The sequence below is a fragment of the Seriola aureovittata genome, chromosome 11 (assembly GCF_021018895.1).
Source record: "Seriola aureovittata isolate HTS-2021-v1 ecotype China chromosome 11, ASM2101889v1, whole genome shotgun sequence".
NCBI classification, from domain to species: Eukaryota; Metazoa; Chordata; class Actinopteri; order Carangiformes; family Carangidae; genus Seriola; species Seriola aureovittata.
In genome coordinates, this window is record NC_079374.1 from 14,625,916 (window position 1) to 14,645,211 (window position 19,296).

The window sequence follows — 19,296 nt, forward strand, 5'->3', positions numbered from 1 at the left end:
GCATCTGGGAGTAGTCTACTTTGATAATCATGCTCCGACTTAGTATGCTGACCTATACTCATATTAAAGAACCAACAATCTTAGACACTCCAGACCTGAGCTGAGTCCTGATTTTCCCATTGATGTGTCTCCAGAAGTTGTTGGCTGACACTAGAAGAGGCTCTGCGTTGGCTAGTAAAGCCGCTGCAGAGGCCAGTAATGCTGTTCTCTGAATATCTCTGTTTATGATGACATTTTCACAAGTACTCTCAAAGGCTCCCTGGTGCCTGTTAACAGTATTCATGTTAATAAAATGCGTTAGCCATACCATTAGGTTCATTCAAAAGGGCGATTTTCTGCCCAGAAATTAGTAGTGTTTTACACATAAAGAGGAGTTTGTCTCTTCTCTTCCATTTAATGTAATGTACAGCCCAGTTACCCATTACATGCACAAGTCTGCGTGAGCAAGTTGAGTTTAGCCAAATCTGATGTTTAAGTTATAATCATTTAGCTGTAAACTATGCTTGATGCCAGTGTTTGATGTTTGAATGATTTAAGTGGGTTAATGCTAATAAATAAAAGAGAATTTCCACTTGGTAAATTATGAAAATGAGCAAAAATTAAACAGAATTTTTATGAGTTATCAAAAATAATCAAATCAAATCACAGATATGCAGTTCATATCTTTGACATCTAAATATGTGATAGGGCTTTAATGACCCACAAAATGCATGGCTTGATTTGATAAAGATTCCTTTGATCTCTCAATTTAATACATTCTGAACAGATTAAAAATGTGCCCGAGTATGTGTTTAACATTTCCAATTACTTTAGTTTTAGCATAAGATTAAAGGTTGCAGAATAATATTAATTAAAGGTACTTCCTGTGAATCAGTGAAAGAGAATAATCCTATAATTCATATTAGTCAGGGGAATTGGGAATGAAACAACAAGTCATTTGTAATTGAATTGTTTCATACGTAAAATATTTAGTCAAGTGCCTTGTGTACAATGATAAGATACAATGTATCATTACATCCATACTGGTACAACAGTGGCCACTGTTGTACCAGTATGGTACACAAAGCGTTCACAAAAGAACTAAATTCAAGCTCCAACCAGCTGTAAACACTCAAACTAAACTACACTGAGCAACACAGTATTAAATCAATTAAATAGGCCATCCTCAGGAACTGCACACACTTCATTAAACTGTGGTAAACTTGAGGTTCTCAGGTTTAAGGTTCAACTTCATAAATGCATTACAGCTGATACACATCACATTGGCTCACATTAATTAACAGGGCAGTCATGAGACACTCTCATTTAATGTAGCATTAAACTGTGTTACATAAGTGAGCAACAGAGACATAATGGCTGTACCCATGCAGACAGTGGGAAAGCTTTGGTTCAGCTCTGCAGCGGTTGGGGGTAGACTCAAAGATACCCACAAGACAGATTTTTTTCTCCCTGCATCAATTACCAGACTGCCCATAGTGATTTATGTTAACTTAAATTGTTTACTAAACACAAGTGCCCATTATGCAAAATGTATCATGCTTAATCAATCTTTGCTGCAGCGAGAGTGTCTTGCGGTGTAAGCATATTAAATCATAAGTCCCATCAGCTTGATCTAAAGTAGAAACATTTCACCATTGCACTGGTTTTGGCTTATGAGCGATTAACAGTAGAGTCAGATTTGCAATGGAGGGCATAATGAATGTTTTATTAATGTTGTTTTTAGAAGCACAACATGTTTATTTGGATTTGATATATTGAAATCAATCATTTTTCGTAATGCAGCTTGTTCTGGTATACAACAGGGGCACCCAGTTAAAGCACAGCCCCTGCAGCAGGTATGTTGTTCCATAACACTAATTAAAAAGTTATGGGCAAAGTCAAGCAGCATCATCCGGTGGAGGAGGACCAAAGGTATCTTTATAGTAATTTACATACATTATATGAATAATTTGGAGGGTAAATTTTCAAGTATAAACTGTTGTTGTTGCTGCCAGTAACTTCAGTAATTAAAGTATAATTTATTCTGTTTTGCCTAGAGAATCAGTCCACCCTCGTTGGAGAAACCTCAAAAAGCCAGTCAACAAAATATTCTTGTCAGGCAAAGGCAAAGTCTCCTGATTTCTGTGTGTACCTTCCAGCCATCTTGTGGTGAAATGCAGTCACTACAATATTAGTTTGGGTTACATAAATGCAGGGGATTCATTCATTCATTCAATTTCCTTTGCAAGCTTAATCCATGTCATGGTCATGAGCAGCTGGAGATAGGGATAACTGCACTGCAAGTGTAATACAAGAATAACACAGAGACAGGAAGTGCTAATGACTGAGCCAGTAATCCTATTGCCCTTAACATAAACACCCTCTGGTTAATGTTCATCACACAACATCGACCACATGTCAAGTTGCAGGTTTCAAACTAACAGAATAATGTTTTCTATTGCAGGGCTTGGAAGTCTGCGCATATATCAACTATAATATCTCACGCCTGTTGCTCCTACAATGGAGCCTGAATGCAAATCAGCCACATGCATAAAGCCAGCCAGCCTAGTTGTACCCAGTAATTCACTGCTCCTAAGCCCCACACAGTGTAATGTTCATCCAGCACTTCTGGTCTCATTATTCATGTAAAAGAAACACTGTCAGATGGGCTGGGAGATCTGAAAAATGTCAATCCATGAGGCTAATATGCTGCATGCCCCATTTGACATAGACACCGGATAATTCAAACTAAATGAAGATTTACTATTGTGCACACACTCATTTGTTATAGTTGTCATGGATACCCTGTCATTCAAATTCATCAGCAGTTCTCAGTCTTGGAATATGACATGATTCGCTCCCACACACTGCGAATCATGCATTTCTGTGTTCTGCCAGATTGTCTCCCTCTATTAAAATCATTCATGTTGGACTGATTATACTCATTGTTGTTCTCACAGTGTAAAATTACTGGGAACAATGGCATACAATGAGAAGTTACTGATTCTATACTTTTCAAAATCATGCTAGAGGAGAGACAGACATCAAACTCAAACTTGGCTTTGGTAATAATATTTTTAAATAGTGAGCTACTTTACATGTGTGCTTTGAGGCTGGGTCCCTGAAGCTCAATTTCTCTCTGGCCCCTATAACCATGTCCTATCCACTCCATTTCAGTTTGCATGTTTGCACTGAGAGCTCCTCATGATAAGGTCGGTACCATACAATAAGAAAGGAGTGTATTCTGCATCAGTTCTGACTTGTCATACTCAAACTACATGTATACTAATCGTCACCTGGTGAATAAATGAAAACATCATAAAAAAATTAATTGATTCATTTTTTTAAGTGGAAAAAACTGACATATAATCACGTTATGAAGTTGATATGGATGAGGTTTGTCCTGTTTACACATCCAGGAGACATGGTCCAATAGCTATTCATTTTGTGTTGTGTTCTGGCCACCTGATGGATATAAGTAAAGTGTTCACTCTTCTTTTAGCTCTCTTTTGGTTTCTAACTCTTCAAGGAAAGATCTGATTCTATAGTTGGTAAGTGCTCCACCATGTCCACCAGCTAGCAGCTAGCTTTGAATGTGTGCAGTTTGATGCTTGGCAGGTAGCATCCAGAGGGTTTATCAGAACTTCTGATAAGAACTGCTACCGGGGTCTTAACATCAAAACAAGGAAATGAAAGATGTTCAAACGTTCTGCTGAGCTGAGGGCGCTGCATCATTGGGTGAGATTTCTCTGTGGGTCCGTCACTACAGGCAGCCTCTTTCACATTACACGTAGTAATTTGATCTATTGGTAATCGGAAAATATTGATTAGTGCAGCTTCAAATGAGGGATGCACTTCTTATTTTATAGCTCATGCTTGTGGTATCCAGGTTTATAAGTGCTTGTTTGGAGGAAATTACCAGGCATTATATATTATTCACAGGCAACCTGTAAATAATATAGTTAAACAACATCCGTGGCACTACATGTTTCCTGCTAATTCCTCCACAGCCTTGAATGTGAATTCATAGTGATTCTCTGCAGTAAAATGCCAGTATGGAAGGATTAGAGCAAAAACATGGGATGTATTTGTTCATATGGAAATAACAAATGAAAAGCCTTCACTTGACAGCAATGTGTCTTTCAGTGACATACCAAACATTTTAAAAGTTAACATGTTACTCTGTGTTTCCTTTTAGCTAATTCCTTTCAGATTAATAAACATATTTTTGCCTTTTTGTCTCACACAACTGTGTATCTACTACTAACATTACATTTGGTTCGCATATTTTTGAAATTAAGAAATCCCACATTATGTACAGCATTCTAACATCCTGTAACAAAGCGTGCTCTGTCAAGGTTATTTCTCAGGCTGACATACCATACTTGTAATTAATTGCGTTGGTAATGCCTTAGCAACAAACTCAGCAATAAAACACATTTATAACTGTCACTTTTCACTTGATACAATCAACACTAAATGAGCGCATGGTATTGGTCACATTTTACTATTGAAAGCTTTGACTGCTGGTGATAATTGCCATACACCACCCATAAAAGTACCTGTTGCAATCATACAGAGACATAAAATAGAGCAATGATTGTACTCACAACTGTTGAAAGTGAAGTCGATGATCCTCTCTCCAAACCACCTTCCAGTACTGAAGTATCTTTAATCCAGATGTGTTTAAAGTTCCTCTTCAGATGAATTGATCGATTAGCAGGCGTGCTGGAGAGGGACACGAAAGCAGTTGCCTCTCACTCTGGTCCATCTCTTGATTGAATTTCCATTGTGGTGCAATTGTATCACCAGGTACTCTGACTACAGGAGAGAGAGGACACAGGTCACCACACTTGACAGGGTTCCACTTTCTTTGCAGCCTGAGGGGCCTCTATCAGCGACTCTGTAAAGGCACAGAATTGACAGGCTGTGCACAAAAGCTCTCAAGAGCTCCATAAAGAGAGACACACAATAAATCTGGTGTACAGCAAAAGCCTTTTCACATACAAGCAAAGACATTTACACACAATTACACACATAACTGTTTCCCAGTAACATTGACAGTATATAAGAAGACAAAATATAAATAATTTCTTACACATAGAAGCTCATGGCTTTCTCCAAATAGGTCCAAAAGCTTCTTGTGGCTGCTGGGGGAAGGAAAAAATAGTAGAAAATTATTCATGATAGATCAGTCCACTGTGATGTGTTGAATGAAGGACACCAGATATCCACAGTTAACCTGAGAGGAATGCATAATTCAGAAAGGCCAGAGCAGAGTGTCACGTATAGCCTGGTCCCTCATCCATTCACAGCCATCAGGTTTCACTGGAGTTTTATACTAACAGGGGACAACTTTCCTTCACAGTAAACCAGGGCTTAAAAAACACACATTTAATTTCCTAATTAGAGAAAGAAACAGTGAATGACATTTCTTTATGAAATTAACCTCATGTGAAATAAACAATTTTTCATAATCAGTTTTTTTCCCCCTTTTTTTCATGTGCTAGTTGCAAATGTAAGAGGCTACATGTTAGTAGCAAATTCTCATTAGCACTAATGAGGATGCCACGACAGAGTCATGGTTAAATTAAACAGCATTTGGGAGCATAAAAACCTTTAGAATACATTTGGATCCTGAAATGAAGCCACTTTATGTCAGAACAGTTGGTGCACCCTCAAATCCCCAAATCCAATTTACTGACAATGTTTACTTATTTTTGTACTGTAATGCAATAATGGCTAATACTTCAGAAATTATTGTTCAGTTTTGGTATAGCTCTGTAATAGCATTCTAAGTATGCGGTGACTGCACTCAGTTTATTTTCTAGGCCTATATTTCTGATAATTTGAACAATTCTTTCATTTGATAGGAGAAATTATCAGTTGCTAGACAATGAAGAAAGAAAGTAAGACATAGATAATGCACTGATACAACATTGAGAACACAGTGCAGCAATGCTCCCAAACCAAATGAATTGTGTGTGTACTAACTACACTTGAGGTTGAAGTCATTACTAAATATTTGATTGGTCTAGAGCCAGGAGTTGTGTATAAATGGCTTCTGTGTTGTAGTGGTTGCATTCATTAGTTGTCTTCTACATGTATTTAATTACTGTATGCTTTGTGTGGTCCTTAAATATCCAACTGGGGACCACAGGACAAAAATACTTCTTGCCATATGTAGTTTCCTACCTTTTTCCCCTTTAAAAATGCTCCTTACATTGAGGTGAGTTGGTTCTTCAACCCTGCCTTGTTAACAGTGTCATCTGTGAAAACATTTAATGTACTCCTTGAAATGACTAATGTATACAGCCATTCCTCCGTTTTTAAAAAAAAATGGTAAATGGGATATCAGGGTTGACAGTATAGGTTAAGAGAAGTAATAATAGACAATAAACCTTTTTCACCAACATTTTACAGAAGGAAAATTGAAGGTGTAAATTATAATAAAATTGTCATGGCTTACTGGGACACATGAAAATTGAAATTTCAGCTGTAAAAAGGGCCTATGAGGCATGGAACAGTAGTGGAAAAGAATGTGAATGCTGCTAAATAAAGCTTTGGCAAATCAAACAGGAACTATTATTCTATCCATCCATCCATTTTCTCACACTTATACGGGATAAGGTTGTAGTGGCAGCAGGTCATGCAAAGTAGTTCAGACGTCCAGTGTATTCTGGGTCTACCCTGAGGCCTCCTACCAGTTGGACGTGCATGGAAGACCTCCAGTGGAAGGAGACATGAAAGAGCAGCAGCTCTGCTCCAAGCTCCCTCTGGATGTCAGAGCTTGCCCTTTGTCTAAGGCTGAGCCCAGCCACCCTGTGGAGGAAACTCATTTCAGCCGCTTTTACTTAAAATCTCGTTCTTTTGGTCACTGCCGAATGCTCACGTCCATAGGTGAGCGTCAGACCGAAGCTCGACTGGTAACTAGAGAGGTTCTGCTCCATCTTCACCACAATGGTCCAGTACAATGCCAGCTTTACAGCTGGCGCTGGACCGATTGACCTATCAATCTCCTGCTCGATCCTATCCTCACTCATACAGAAGGCCCAGAGATACTTGAACTCCTTCACCTGGGGAAGAAACTCCATCTCTGCAGAGAGTGATCCAACCCAGAGAGATCAATCCACTGTTTTCTGGCAGAGAACCATGGCCTCAGACTTGGAGGTGATGACCCTTACCCCAACCGCTTCACTGCAAACCGCCCCAGTGCATGCTGGAGGTCCTGGTCTGACAAGACCAACAGAACATTGTCTGCAAATAGCAGGGAGGGAATTCTGAGGCACCCTAACCGACATCTACCAGGAATGTGTTTTCCAGGACGGAGTCTGCATTGCTGCTCCTGAATCCAAGGTGCAACAATCAGTTGTAGCCTCTTTTCCAGCACCCTGGAATGGGCTTTCCCAGGGAGGCTGAGCAGTGTGACACACTGATAATTCGACCACACCCTGCGGCCCCCTTTTTTGAAAATAGGTACCACCACCCCGGTCTGCAAGTCCAGAGGCAATGTCCCCAATTTGAATGCAACATTGAGGAGGTGTGTCAGTCAAGACAGTCTTACAAAGTCCAGAGCCTTCAGCATGTCAGGGCAAATCTGCCAGAATCTGCAGAGTTTGCCAGATCATCCTTGAGACCAACAGAAAGTAACCTGACCAGCTAGCTACTGTTTGGTATTGTCACTCAGATGCTAGCTAAATTTTGTGATCCCCTGTAAGGATTTTCTGGAGCTATGTTTCAGAAAGATAGGCTTAGTTACCCATAATCTATTTAGTGGTTACTGGTAACAAACTGCTCACTCTATGAAGCCTATGCTGTTGCTAATGTGTGACTTTCCCAGATAGCTAACATCAGCTTGATCGCTAGCTATATACCTATCTGACATTTAAAATGCTGGCTCTTGTTTCAGGTCTTCACAACAAAAGATAAAAACCTTAGCTAACCTTAGCTAGCATATGAGTGACACTAACAAACGGTAGCTAACTGGTCCTCCAGAATGTTTTCAGAAGTTAGAAGTAAAAATACTTACCTTACCATTAGTAATGTGGACGGTACCGGTGGAAATGCACCTTGGAGTGCAGCTCGCACACCTGCCATGACCGCCCGCTCAATCTCAGCCTCATACAGAGAATCAACTGACTTCTTTCGCTCGTCTCAGCGACTGATCCCAGGTCAGTTGTGTGGGCGGGGCTGTGTGAGCTGAGGGTATGGCAAGGGGGCGTGGACCAGAGCGCTGGCGCTGATTTATTTGCATATCTTTAGCTTTACACTCTGCGACCCATTTAGATTTAGATTTAACATTAAGATTTAAATTTAGATTTAGTTTTAGATTTAGATTTAATATTGAGATTTAACATTTAACATTTAGATCTACATTTAACATTTAACATTTAACTTGATGTTTTACATGAATTTCTGTCTCAAATGAGAGGAAAACTAGCTAAATATTCAAAATATATCAGCTAAAAAATTGTAACCGAATTTTTACATCAACTCACCACCAGGTGGTGTTCAGTTGCAGCTCTGCACCTCTCCTCATCAAAGTGGCCAAGACATATAGCAGATCAGAGGATACAACTACAAAGTCGATCATTGATCTTAGGCCTTCAATGAGGGGACTAAAATCCTAATATTTTCCAAATGTACCATCTTCTTTCCTCTTCATGTCCAGTGGTTAATAAGTGTACTAGAATAAATCATATTGAACATGAGGCAACAGCACAATTTCCTCTCTTCTTAATCTCAACAGACTCAGAACCAGCCATACCCACCCACACTTTTGGCTCTGTCTGGAAATGAACATGACAAGAGATTTATAAATTGGCCTGGGCTTAGAGAACAGTTGCAGTTTGACACTATGGCCACAAGATGGCAGTGTGCTTCAATGATTTATTTCAACCTCGACCCTGACTTGACATACTTTCCATATAGGACTTGATGTTGAACATTTAATTTCCATTAAACGGACATAAAAGCAAACAAAGCCTTCCTGTCGCTCCTCTCCTGGCCGATCAGATTTTTTTGTTTTCACATTTACATTTCACTGATTTAGCTTTCATAAAACAGCAGGGACTAATTACATGTGATACATATAGTAGGACTACGGGTGTTTGCCAATACATCTGTTTCTTTTTATAAGCCTCTTAACTTCATCTGTTTCATTACCATTTGTGACATGTTTTAAAACTATAATTATTCCAGAGACTACAGTAATACAGTGCATTTAAGAGGGATGCCACACAAACATTGCAGTAGAGGTACAAATATCAGATATCAAATATTTTTTTGTTTAAATCTTGTTTCAGTCCAGAATTTTTTAAAAAAAAAAAAAAAAAAGAAAGAAGCAAATGCAGTCTGTGACTTACTTTTATATATTCTATTTAAATATTCTTTCACTCTTTTTACACAAAAATATAATTAGGTTTTCTGTAAATTAATTGTTGCCTGTTATTATTGAAATCCCTGCTGAAATATTTGAAACCCTCCCTCTCTCGCCAGAGTCATCGCACATGATGATACAGAGGGATTTGCGTTGAAGCCACGGTGGGCAGGCAGCAGCGCTCTGCGGCTGATTCCTGCTTTATAAAACCATGATTGGACGGAGTAAGTCACGTTGTCCGTGAAGCTGTCAGTCTGATGCTGCACCATTGTTCCCTGAGCAGCCGGAAGGGGTGCTTGTTAAAGCAGTGTTATGTGCGACAATTGTGCCGGTTAGCCCAGTACTCTTCGGGAATCCGGTACCGCTTTTTTAACGGTGTGACATTGGTGGTGGAGGATTTCCGCAGAAGAAAACCGAGACATGGTTTAGTGAAACATTGTGAAGTCCATTGAGAGAGGGGCGTCATTGACTGGCTGGATACTGATAATAGTAACGAAATGAATGGTGAGTATGAGCAATCTTAGATAATAGGCCTGTATTTTTTAAATACATGCACAGTGATTAGATGGGGAAAAAATATAGGCCTGCTGTCTTTGTTTCTCACGTCTTTTCGCGGTTGCATAAAGTACCTGGACATTTTATATGCTTGCCTGTGTGTTTTGTTGCCTCAGTATGCTGGGACACATCCCTGAATGGTCCATTTGTCAAACTCTTCTGGGCATCACACCTCAGTAGTCACTCTGTTTGAGAATCATACTCATACTTCATGAACAAGTTTTCTTTGTTCCTAAACCATTGACAGTTTTACAGCTCAAACACTTTCTGCACAAAAAGGTTCACCACTCTACATGTATGTATGAAATAGGCACAGAGCCAAAGGGAGCATGCATGGTAGAGCTCCTGTGCCTTTGTGTATTATTTTTGAGGGCACACATGTGTGTCATACAGGCTGCTGTACGAGAAGCCAGTTGACTGGTCTATGGCCAATTGGCTGAAAGCCTCTCATGCAGACCGCTGGGAGAAGAGAGTCTGGTTCCCTGCAGAGTCTCCAGCCCCCACCACCCGCAGCCCCCCCCCCCCCCCCCCCCCCCACTAAAACCCCCTCCACACACACACACACACACACACACACACACACACACACACACACACACACACACACACACACACACAAGTTATAAAAGGAAAGAGTGGCTCACATAGAGATTTAGATAAAGCTCTGTAAATCAATCACATGCCAGTGCTGAAATAGCAAAGTTTTCTCCAACTGCTGTTGTGATGACAACATGCATTACAAAATAAGTGCATGTTGTTATGGCACCTTGTATCATCTGCTGCATAAAAATGTCTTAAAGTTACCTTTTAATGATGTATTGTGACTCTGGAATTTCATATGGTTGTCATTCTCCCAGTTGTTATAACATTTGCAGCAACAATTAATTACATTTACATTTCTCTGTCCTTCACAGAACAGAAGCGGGTTGCTGCAGTGTAACATATTTAGCTGAAGGTAAGACCACATCTTCTACTTGCTGTCTGAAACAGAACACTACCAGTCATCACGACACATTAACATATTCAATTCATGCCTGCGAGATAGACGCCGTGTTCGCAAAGCTTGCACAACTGTTGCTACACTGCCACAAAAGACCCTCTGATAACAAGATATGATGTGATGTTGATGCAGACAACAGTGTTTAGTCAATACAGACAGCTGCGCTATTCTCACTGGATTATACTAGAGAGATGCCTCTGATATCACAATGATGAAAAGAGGGCATATTCTTTTTAGAGTATGTTGTATTATATGCTTGATATTTACCAGTGCAACGAAATTGGGGAAAATGACAGGTCTCAACCCATTTTCAAGGCAGTAAAGAGTCTTTTTAATACTCTCTGTGAAGCCATGTATATCTAATACGTTTATATTATTGTAGCCAAAAGATATGATAAGATATGATAATATTCTGATGTGAACTGCTCGTTTTAAAAAAAAAAAAACCCATTAGGCCTGAATATGGCAACGTCATTACACGTCCCTGCCTTCTTCATTGTTCCTTCTCCAGCCTCTTTTGTCAGGAAAAAAAGGCAGCACCAACAGTCCATTACTGTGCACCAGCATGTACTCAAACATGCGACCACGCACGCACAATCACACAACCATTTCCATCTTTGTGATTGAGATCTGAAAGGTGAGGGAGAGGGGGTGGGCCGGCAGGCGGGCCGGCGTTGTGAGTGTGTTTGGAGAGTGGGGCTCTTTTGCTCTTGTGACTGTGTATTTTTCCTCCTCAATCCATTTGTTTCCTCAATCTATCAGCACCCAGTCCTCAGAGGAGCAGAATTTAATTAGTACACGTGGCACTGAGTTAAAGGACACTGAAACATTGAGTAGATGTATTTACTTGTGAAAAGCTGCATCATTAAGCTGGCTTATTTGAATAAGGGATTCAGCCCCGCTGCTATTACATACTGTAGCACAGATGGCTAAAGCTTGATAACAGTAAATGCCGTCCATTAAAGATTCGCAGGAAAGGTGTTATGGCTTAACGGCACTAAGACGAGTCTCCCTGCAGGAGGCTGGTGTGGGTGAACTGTTCGGTTCCCAAAGGTTCACATGCACGGCTAAATTAATTTTGTGTTGTTTTTTTTTTTTCTTCTGTGTGGGAACAAGTTGAATTCACAGCTTTAAGCTTGACTAGGAGGTTCAGGCAGATATACTGAGTCAGGTTAAATGTCACATTGCAAATTGATGTGGTGAGGAGTAGCTGGTTTGTGCTTTACATTATGGGTTTGTCAAGCACGGTATAAAACAATCTGCAGGAATGATAATTGTTATTGTGCTATTAACAAGTTCAGTGGGTTATTTGACACTTTTCTGGATAGGATGCGATGACTCTAACAAGCTTTCAAAATATCTATCATTTGTATTTTCCAAGTTAAACATTATCCCAGTATATACTGAAAGCCTTCAGAGAATTCACAGTTTTATCAGACACTCCTATATTTACCCCAGTTACAATGAAGAAATACAATATATATGGTGTAATAGGTGTATAATAGGTCTTATATTCCTGAAATTAGCAGATTTTTCTCTGATGGTACATTTGATTTTCTCTAGTTGTATATGAAACATGATATCTATCCAATGGGTTTTTGATTTTTCCAATTAATTAGGATGAAACAACAGGCTAACCAGCAAGTGAAGGCAACAACATTGTAGTCATATCCTCTGGTTTTATATGGACTGTCTTCTCGATCAGTTATACACAATTTACCCAACAGTATTTGGCACTCTCAGTGTTTCCACACGCTCCAAATTTAACATGTTTTTCATGAATTGTCAGCGTACATGTTTTAATTGACGTTTCTCTTCCCCAAACAGCAGATTAAAAATCACTGCATCAATGAATCACACTACAGTCGTACTAATATCAACCTTTCATATTACAGAGCAGCTTTGTATGTGTCAGCAGGGTTCATGGTTCCAATTTAGAAGCTTTTGATGTGACTCTTTTTGTGTCTTTGGCTCCTTCCTGGCTGAGCTCTGGGCTTTCACGGTTCAGGATTGTGCTCTCTTGAGATGTTGCCATGACACCTATTTGGAATCGTTTGTCTGTTGCCAGCTAATTAAGTGTTAAGAAAAAAAGACAAATTTTTCTCTCTTAATGAGTTTTATATGTCAGTGCAAGGTAAGCTACTACATAAATGCTTTATACAGCATTAAACATTAAGTAATTCTGTAATTATTTGTGTGATTTGTTAGTATGAATTTCAATTTTAATTTCACAATTAATATTCAGAATCAGTGGCACCCTTGATGCCACTGCACTGATACACAAATAGCTGCTGGTTTAAACTAAGGAAAGTTCTTGTTTAGCAAAACTAAGAATTTTGGATCAAATTATAAGAAACATTGTATGTTATGTCCATTCATTTATTGGGTTATGCAGTCTGGGAATGTAATAGTTAACAAGATAAGCCAAGATATGCCTTCATAGCAGCCATTCATTCAACACCACATTCATAACATGTTTCATCAGGAATGTAGTTGTTTGAAATAGTTAAGCTAACTCTAACGCTGCCATTGTGACCAGGTCTCCTCTGTAAAAGAGATAATGTATCTCAAGAGACTTCCTGGTTCAATAAGTAAAAAATATGAAGTACATTTAGTGTTTATATCTGATTTAACCCTTTTTTAAAAATCTGGGTCAGAGGCTTTTTTTTAAAGGCATTAAAACTATATAAACAAATTAAACTTAATAAGTATTACTTTACTGTCAGTTATATTTGATCAAATCACAGTCCTGATGACGTATTAGCAGCATTTTTTAATTGTGAAACTCTAATAAATAACAGCCAAGGATTTTTTCTTTCAACTTTTGATTTGATTGTTGCTTATTTAGTTGCAACAATGACAATGAAGTTGGGCAAACAGTCTGGAATGTGAGAGCAGAGTTTAGCATGCCTCATACTCTGATGAAGGTCATTTTTCATTTCAGTTATAGTTTAACCAACAGTCAATTTATTTAAACCTCTCATAGGCTATCTCTTTTATTAAACACCACAATGTTCTAAATTAGAAGTCGAACCGCAGAAATACCGCTTTTATAAAATGTTTTACATGTTTGCATTGTTGCTACAAATGGTAAAATAAAAATGACACTGGGTAAGGTAGAACATATGTGACCATCAAAAATTCATATATTATCACTTATTTAACATATTTACAAACTTAATTAATCATCTCGCAATTTTGATTAAATGTCTCACATTCAGACTTTTAACAGCATCCTGTAAACCTGGAAACATTTTAATGGAGTCATAGGAAGTGTTTTGTGTCACTTTGGTTTTTCTATTGCTCTAATTCACCATATACTGCAATCACAGGTGGAGCTGGCCTACTTCACGAATTTTCTCAGATAACAGTGCGAATGTTTTGCATATAAAAAATGATTCAAGATCTCAACATGATACTGGCTATATATAAATGATAAGGCTTGTCTGCAGAATATGAACCCCATATCCCACAGCTTTCCCAGCCTGCGTGAGAGATGAAAGCAGCCCTGCCTCGATGAAATGTTTTGGCAGCTCTGTTTCTGCCAGCAAACTGGCTTTTGCGAACTTTCAGGTGGCATGGGAAAATATAGTCATAAATAAAATATAGATCCATGAATAATTTAAGCGAGCATTGTGATTGACACGAGGGTGAGAGTACCTGATTATGCCTCCGCACTGTGTGACTTGAATTACAGCAAATCAAAACATTAGTCTGAATGTGGAGCTTGTTCGCTCGTATTTGTCTGCTACGCTGTATTTTGATCATTGCTTGTAACAACAAAGACGAGTTGAGATGCTGGATGAAATGTCTTCTGAAAGAATTCGCTTCAATTTAAGGATGTAGCTCTGTTTCATTAAAGCAACTGCTAATGATGTATGTTGGGAAAGATTTAAGAAAAAAACAAAAAACAAAACAAAGAAACATGTCAGGAGTCAAATGAGTTCACAGGCTCTCAAGTTCTTGCCAGAATATTCTCACTCAAGTGATTTACCACGGTACTGCGCTGCTCACAAATAATACAGGCCATTATCTCCAACTCTTTATGCTTTCACAAGATGTTACGATGAAATGGGTGCAAGCCAGATATTAGTAGTGTTGGAGCAGTAGTCACCCTTTGCTCTGGACCCATGTGGTTAATAAGGAGCCATGCTTCCTCTATTGTTCCATGAGGAGGAAGAACAGATCAATGATTCCCAGCACTCGGCTGTACTGTAGCTGCAGGATGGAGGCTGCAGCAGGCATCACCAGGCTGCGGCTCCTGCGTGTGCTGAGTGCTGAGCAGTGGGCTACACCCCCCCCCCCCTCTCTCTCTCACTCGCTCTCTCTCCTACTCCCCCTCTTTCATGTGTGTGGAGCAGATCTGTCTGCAGCCTCAGGCAAGTGCAAGTTAACAAATGTACAGAGCGCATGTGAAGTCTCATTTGCATAAGTCTGTAGATGTCGCTACATTTTCTTGAATGGATTCCTTTGTGTTTAATTGGGGAACTGCCCCCCCCCCCTGTTCATATGTAATTCTTTCAAAGCTGATGGAGAATGAAAATGACCAAATTTGACAATTAATATTATTTATTTGCATAATTTGTCCATCTGACCTTTAGTGCAGCACAATGGAAAAACAGCCTGAGCAAATGTTTATTGTCACTGAACAAATTGTCAGGTGTTTTTCTCACTGCTCATGAATGAAAACAGGCCAGTTGCAAAATGTGCATAGGTAAATGAGCTTTAGGTACAACATACTGCAATTCCAACTGGGTTTTTCTTCATATATAACCACATGATCTAAGACAGATTTCTGCAGCTTCCTTGCTGTATTCCACTATTTTTTCAGTTTTCAGGCTTTTGTACACAAACTATCACCCTTTCATTTTGACCATCCATTGCATTCATTTATATTTACTGTGTGGTCCCAATGTGCCCTCCAAGGATGGGATGCAAACGTTTGTGTTTAATGTGTTATTCCTGAACATTATGGCAGCACATACAGATAAAGGCAGATGGCCCCTGACCCCCCCAAAACACGTTGTACTGTGGCCTTTTCATGTATAATTTAGGAATGCATCTCACCCCTTCTACAAAACAGTGTCAATGAATACATGAGCGGTGTGTTTGTGTTCTCTCAGTGGCAGGGATCCTCCACTGACATCATCTGTAGCTGTATAATCATCCAGGCCACAGCCTCTCCTCAGGGGAGTCCAGCTGAGACCTAGCCTCTCGCTCTCTCTCTCTCTCTCTCTCTCTGTCTCTGTCCCTCTATTTATCTATTTATCTCCCCCTCTCTCTCTGCCTAGCTTTCTCCCTCTCTCTCTTTCAAGGTTGCCGTTTATTCCGAGTGTGACACCAGTGATGGATGAGTTCGAACGCAACCTCAGACTGGCTAGGATCTTTTGTGGTTTCAGGGTTTCTCTTTGCTCTGTGATCCCATCAGTTGGTTCCACTGGAATGCAGTCGCTCAGACAAAGTCTACTGGTATGAAAAAAAAAAACAATTTCTCATCCAGAAAAAATAGAAATAAAAAGAAAGAATTAATAAAAAGATCTGCCAAGCCATCTGGGATGTATAAATGTGTTCTTCATCACTGTGGAAACACTAGTAGTCTGTGATGCGACCAGCCATATTGAATAGCATAGGTATTTGGCTGGCGCAGATACAGAACAGGGAAGCAAATTTGCCTACAATCCATATCAACCCCCTGTATATGCAAATAATCAGTGTTTACATATGTAACTAATTAGTGATTTATATTCACCTGCAACATTTCATTCCAAAGCAGATGGGATGCTTTAATGGCTCGGGGAAGCAAGACTTGTGGACTAATATATATAAGTTCTCTTTAAAGCTACAGTTTGCAGTTTTTGACCACCAGGGGGCAGAAATACCTCAAAGCAAACTCCGAAGCACAGCTGTTACATGCTATCGGCTAATCACGGTTAATGTGCTAGGAAACATTTTGCTTAATTACACAACCTGCAGCCACAAAACAACATGGCACCTCACTAAATTCATGTGTCTGGCCACCTAACTAATAAATTCTATGTTCACTGCCTGCAAAATATCTGTCTCTTTACACTGCTAAATGCTTGAGTCTCTCCACCAGGAATTTGCTTGTTTTGGCTCCCTGCTGTTACCTGCTGCAAGCACGCTTGTCGAGTCAAACCCTCTGGAACGTCAAAGGGCTGTGTTTAACTAGAATTTAATGCATTTATTCCAATAAAATTTGCAGACTCAGTGCAATAGGCTATTTCATGCCATTAATGCGTGCTGTTAGGCCACCAGAAAGTCAGCTCGCTCATCCAGAAGAAATCTCTTACATGCAAGCTTTGCGGGCCCAAAAACATGGAAGGCCCACTGAAGCCTGAAAAACTTTTCAGCTCACATGCCCCGTGAGCAACTTTCATAGGAATGAGTGGGGCAGCGCGTGAAACCGAGATAATGAGCTAAAAGTGACTCAGCGCTGCAGAGCTGGATGTCAGTGCAGCGCTGAAAATATCAGTTAATGCATGTCTAACCATGATCGTGTTCTTTTGCGAACCTTAATCAACCTTTCCAAGCAGCTGTAGTACAAAAAATCCCAACAAATTGTACTTCTCTAATACAAAACAGTTACACAGGGCCCTACCATGATGGTCCTTTTTATATTTCTGGAACCACAGATGTGACTGTAATGAGGGTACAGTAATATTAACCAAACGTGGATCTGCTTTCGTTGTTAGAAGCATCTCCTTTGTCTTCTGCAAGTTGTTGGAAATAGTTATCATCACCTCCTCTACCCAACAAAGGACTGCCTGTAATCTTTCCTTCCACATATCAGTGTTGATGTTGTCCTTATACCACTTTCTTTAATGCGTAGGAGCCCGCAAGCCAGTCTGTAGGTAGAGAGTACTGTATTTGCTTTAACATGACTCAGCCATTCTACCAGCATAGCCAGTCTGCCTGAGCTGGTGCTTGGTGATGGTGGTAGAGATCCAGTCAATATCTGTTCTTCTCTTGCACACTAACATTTGTGGGTGTGTTTCCCAGTTGATGTCCATGATTTTCAGGATGCAACTCTTGGAAAGTTGCTTGTCTTGAGGCAAGTTTGCAGGGCTCTAAGATGTTGATACTGCAAATGGTCAAGGCCTCTGCACCACACAGGAGAGGAGTTGACTGAGTTTGGCGAAGGCCTGCTAACACAGCTGAGTTTATTTCTGTGTCAGGATCAGCTTTAGAGGAGAGACAAACTGCCTGTCCTGGCAAACTTCTGTCCACTCACTGTTTATAACCTGTCCTGTATATTTTATGCCTTTTGTAAATGCACAGTGGGTGCACTGCAAAACTCTGAATAATAGCAGATGGCATTATAATCTGTATACTGCAGTTCTTATTATACAGCTAATGGAGACCTGATGGAGACCCTTAATCTTTTTCCTAAACCTATATAGATTGAAGAACCCGCCATCTGTTCTGCATGGTATTTCAACATACTGTGAGATAGCTGTGTTGGGTGCTGAGATGGATGATGGCTGTGATGAAGGTGATAAACAGGGTACAATGTGTTCATCCTTGGATCACTCCAGTCTCTACCATTTAATGGTTGTGATTCACAGCCACTGCTGCTAAACAGTTGCTGCTATGCTGTCGTGAAACCAGACGGGTCAGAGTCTGATTCCTGGTGAGATCACTGAAGGGTTTATGTAAACACTTTACATTTTGTAACTCAACACACACACACACACACACACACACACACACACACACACACACACACACACACACACACACACACACACACACACACACACACACACACACACACACACACACACACACACACACACACACACTCAGAAGGTCCTGTGTCATGTAAAGGACCCTGAAAATAGCCACTGCAGGAAAGTTTTTGATAAAGCAGACCGTGTGTCAGCTTATACAAAAGGCAAGAGCTCTTAAATGATTTTAATCCAATTTCTTCTTTGTTCATGCTTTAAGAAATAGATCACAAACAAACAGTAATTTGTATTCTTTGCAGCACGTTTCAAAAGACTACAATCTGCTCTGAGAATAAGGTTAATACAAGCAGTCTTTTATTTTCTTATTTGCCTGAAACAATAGCACTGTGTTAGAGATATCATTAAAAACATATTCAAAAATTACCTTTCATCTGTTCCAGTGGAAATTGTGCAGGTCTTTTGCATATGACCTCAATCACGATATGGCTACACAAATAATGTTAGATTTATTCATTAATTTATTTATTTAATTCTAAACCTTTTTCTTTTCTTTTTTTTCTTTTTGCCTGCTGTTTTGACAATTTCCTTCATGGAATACGAAAGCGTCTTGAAAGTCAGAGCAAATATAGGTCACCATCACTGGTGCAATGGTGTAACAAATGCTATCTCTCCAG

At 39.7% G+C, this 19,296-nt stretch overlaps 2 protein-coding genes across 3 annotated transcripts in view; one reads left to right on the forward strand and one right to left on the reverse strand.

Moving 5' to 3' along the window:
* Nucleotides 1-4,792, reverse strand: part of xirp2b (xin actin binding repeat containing 2b) — a 36,085-nt gene extending 31,293 nt beyond the window's left edge. The window contains exon 1 of the mRNA XM_056389284.1: nt 4,590-4,792. The gene's annotated coding sequence lies outside the window, so the exon portion shown is untranslated. The remainder of the gene's footprint in view (nt 1-4,589) is intronic.
* Nucleotides 4,793-9,516: 4,724 nt separating this feature from the next.
* csrnp3 (cysteine-serine-rich nuclear protein 3) overlaps nt 9,517-19,296 on the forward strand; it is a 23,515-nt gene continuing 13,735 nt past the window's right edge. For both annotated transcript variants that reach the window (XM_056389636.1, XM_056389635.1), the window contains exons 1-2: nt 9,517-9,862; nt 10,828-10,868. The gene's annotated coding sequence lies outside the window, so the exon portion shown is untranslated. The remainder of the gene's footprint in view (nt 9,863-10,827; nt 10,869-19,296) is intronic.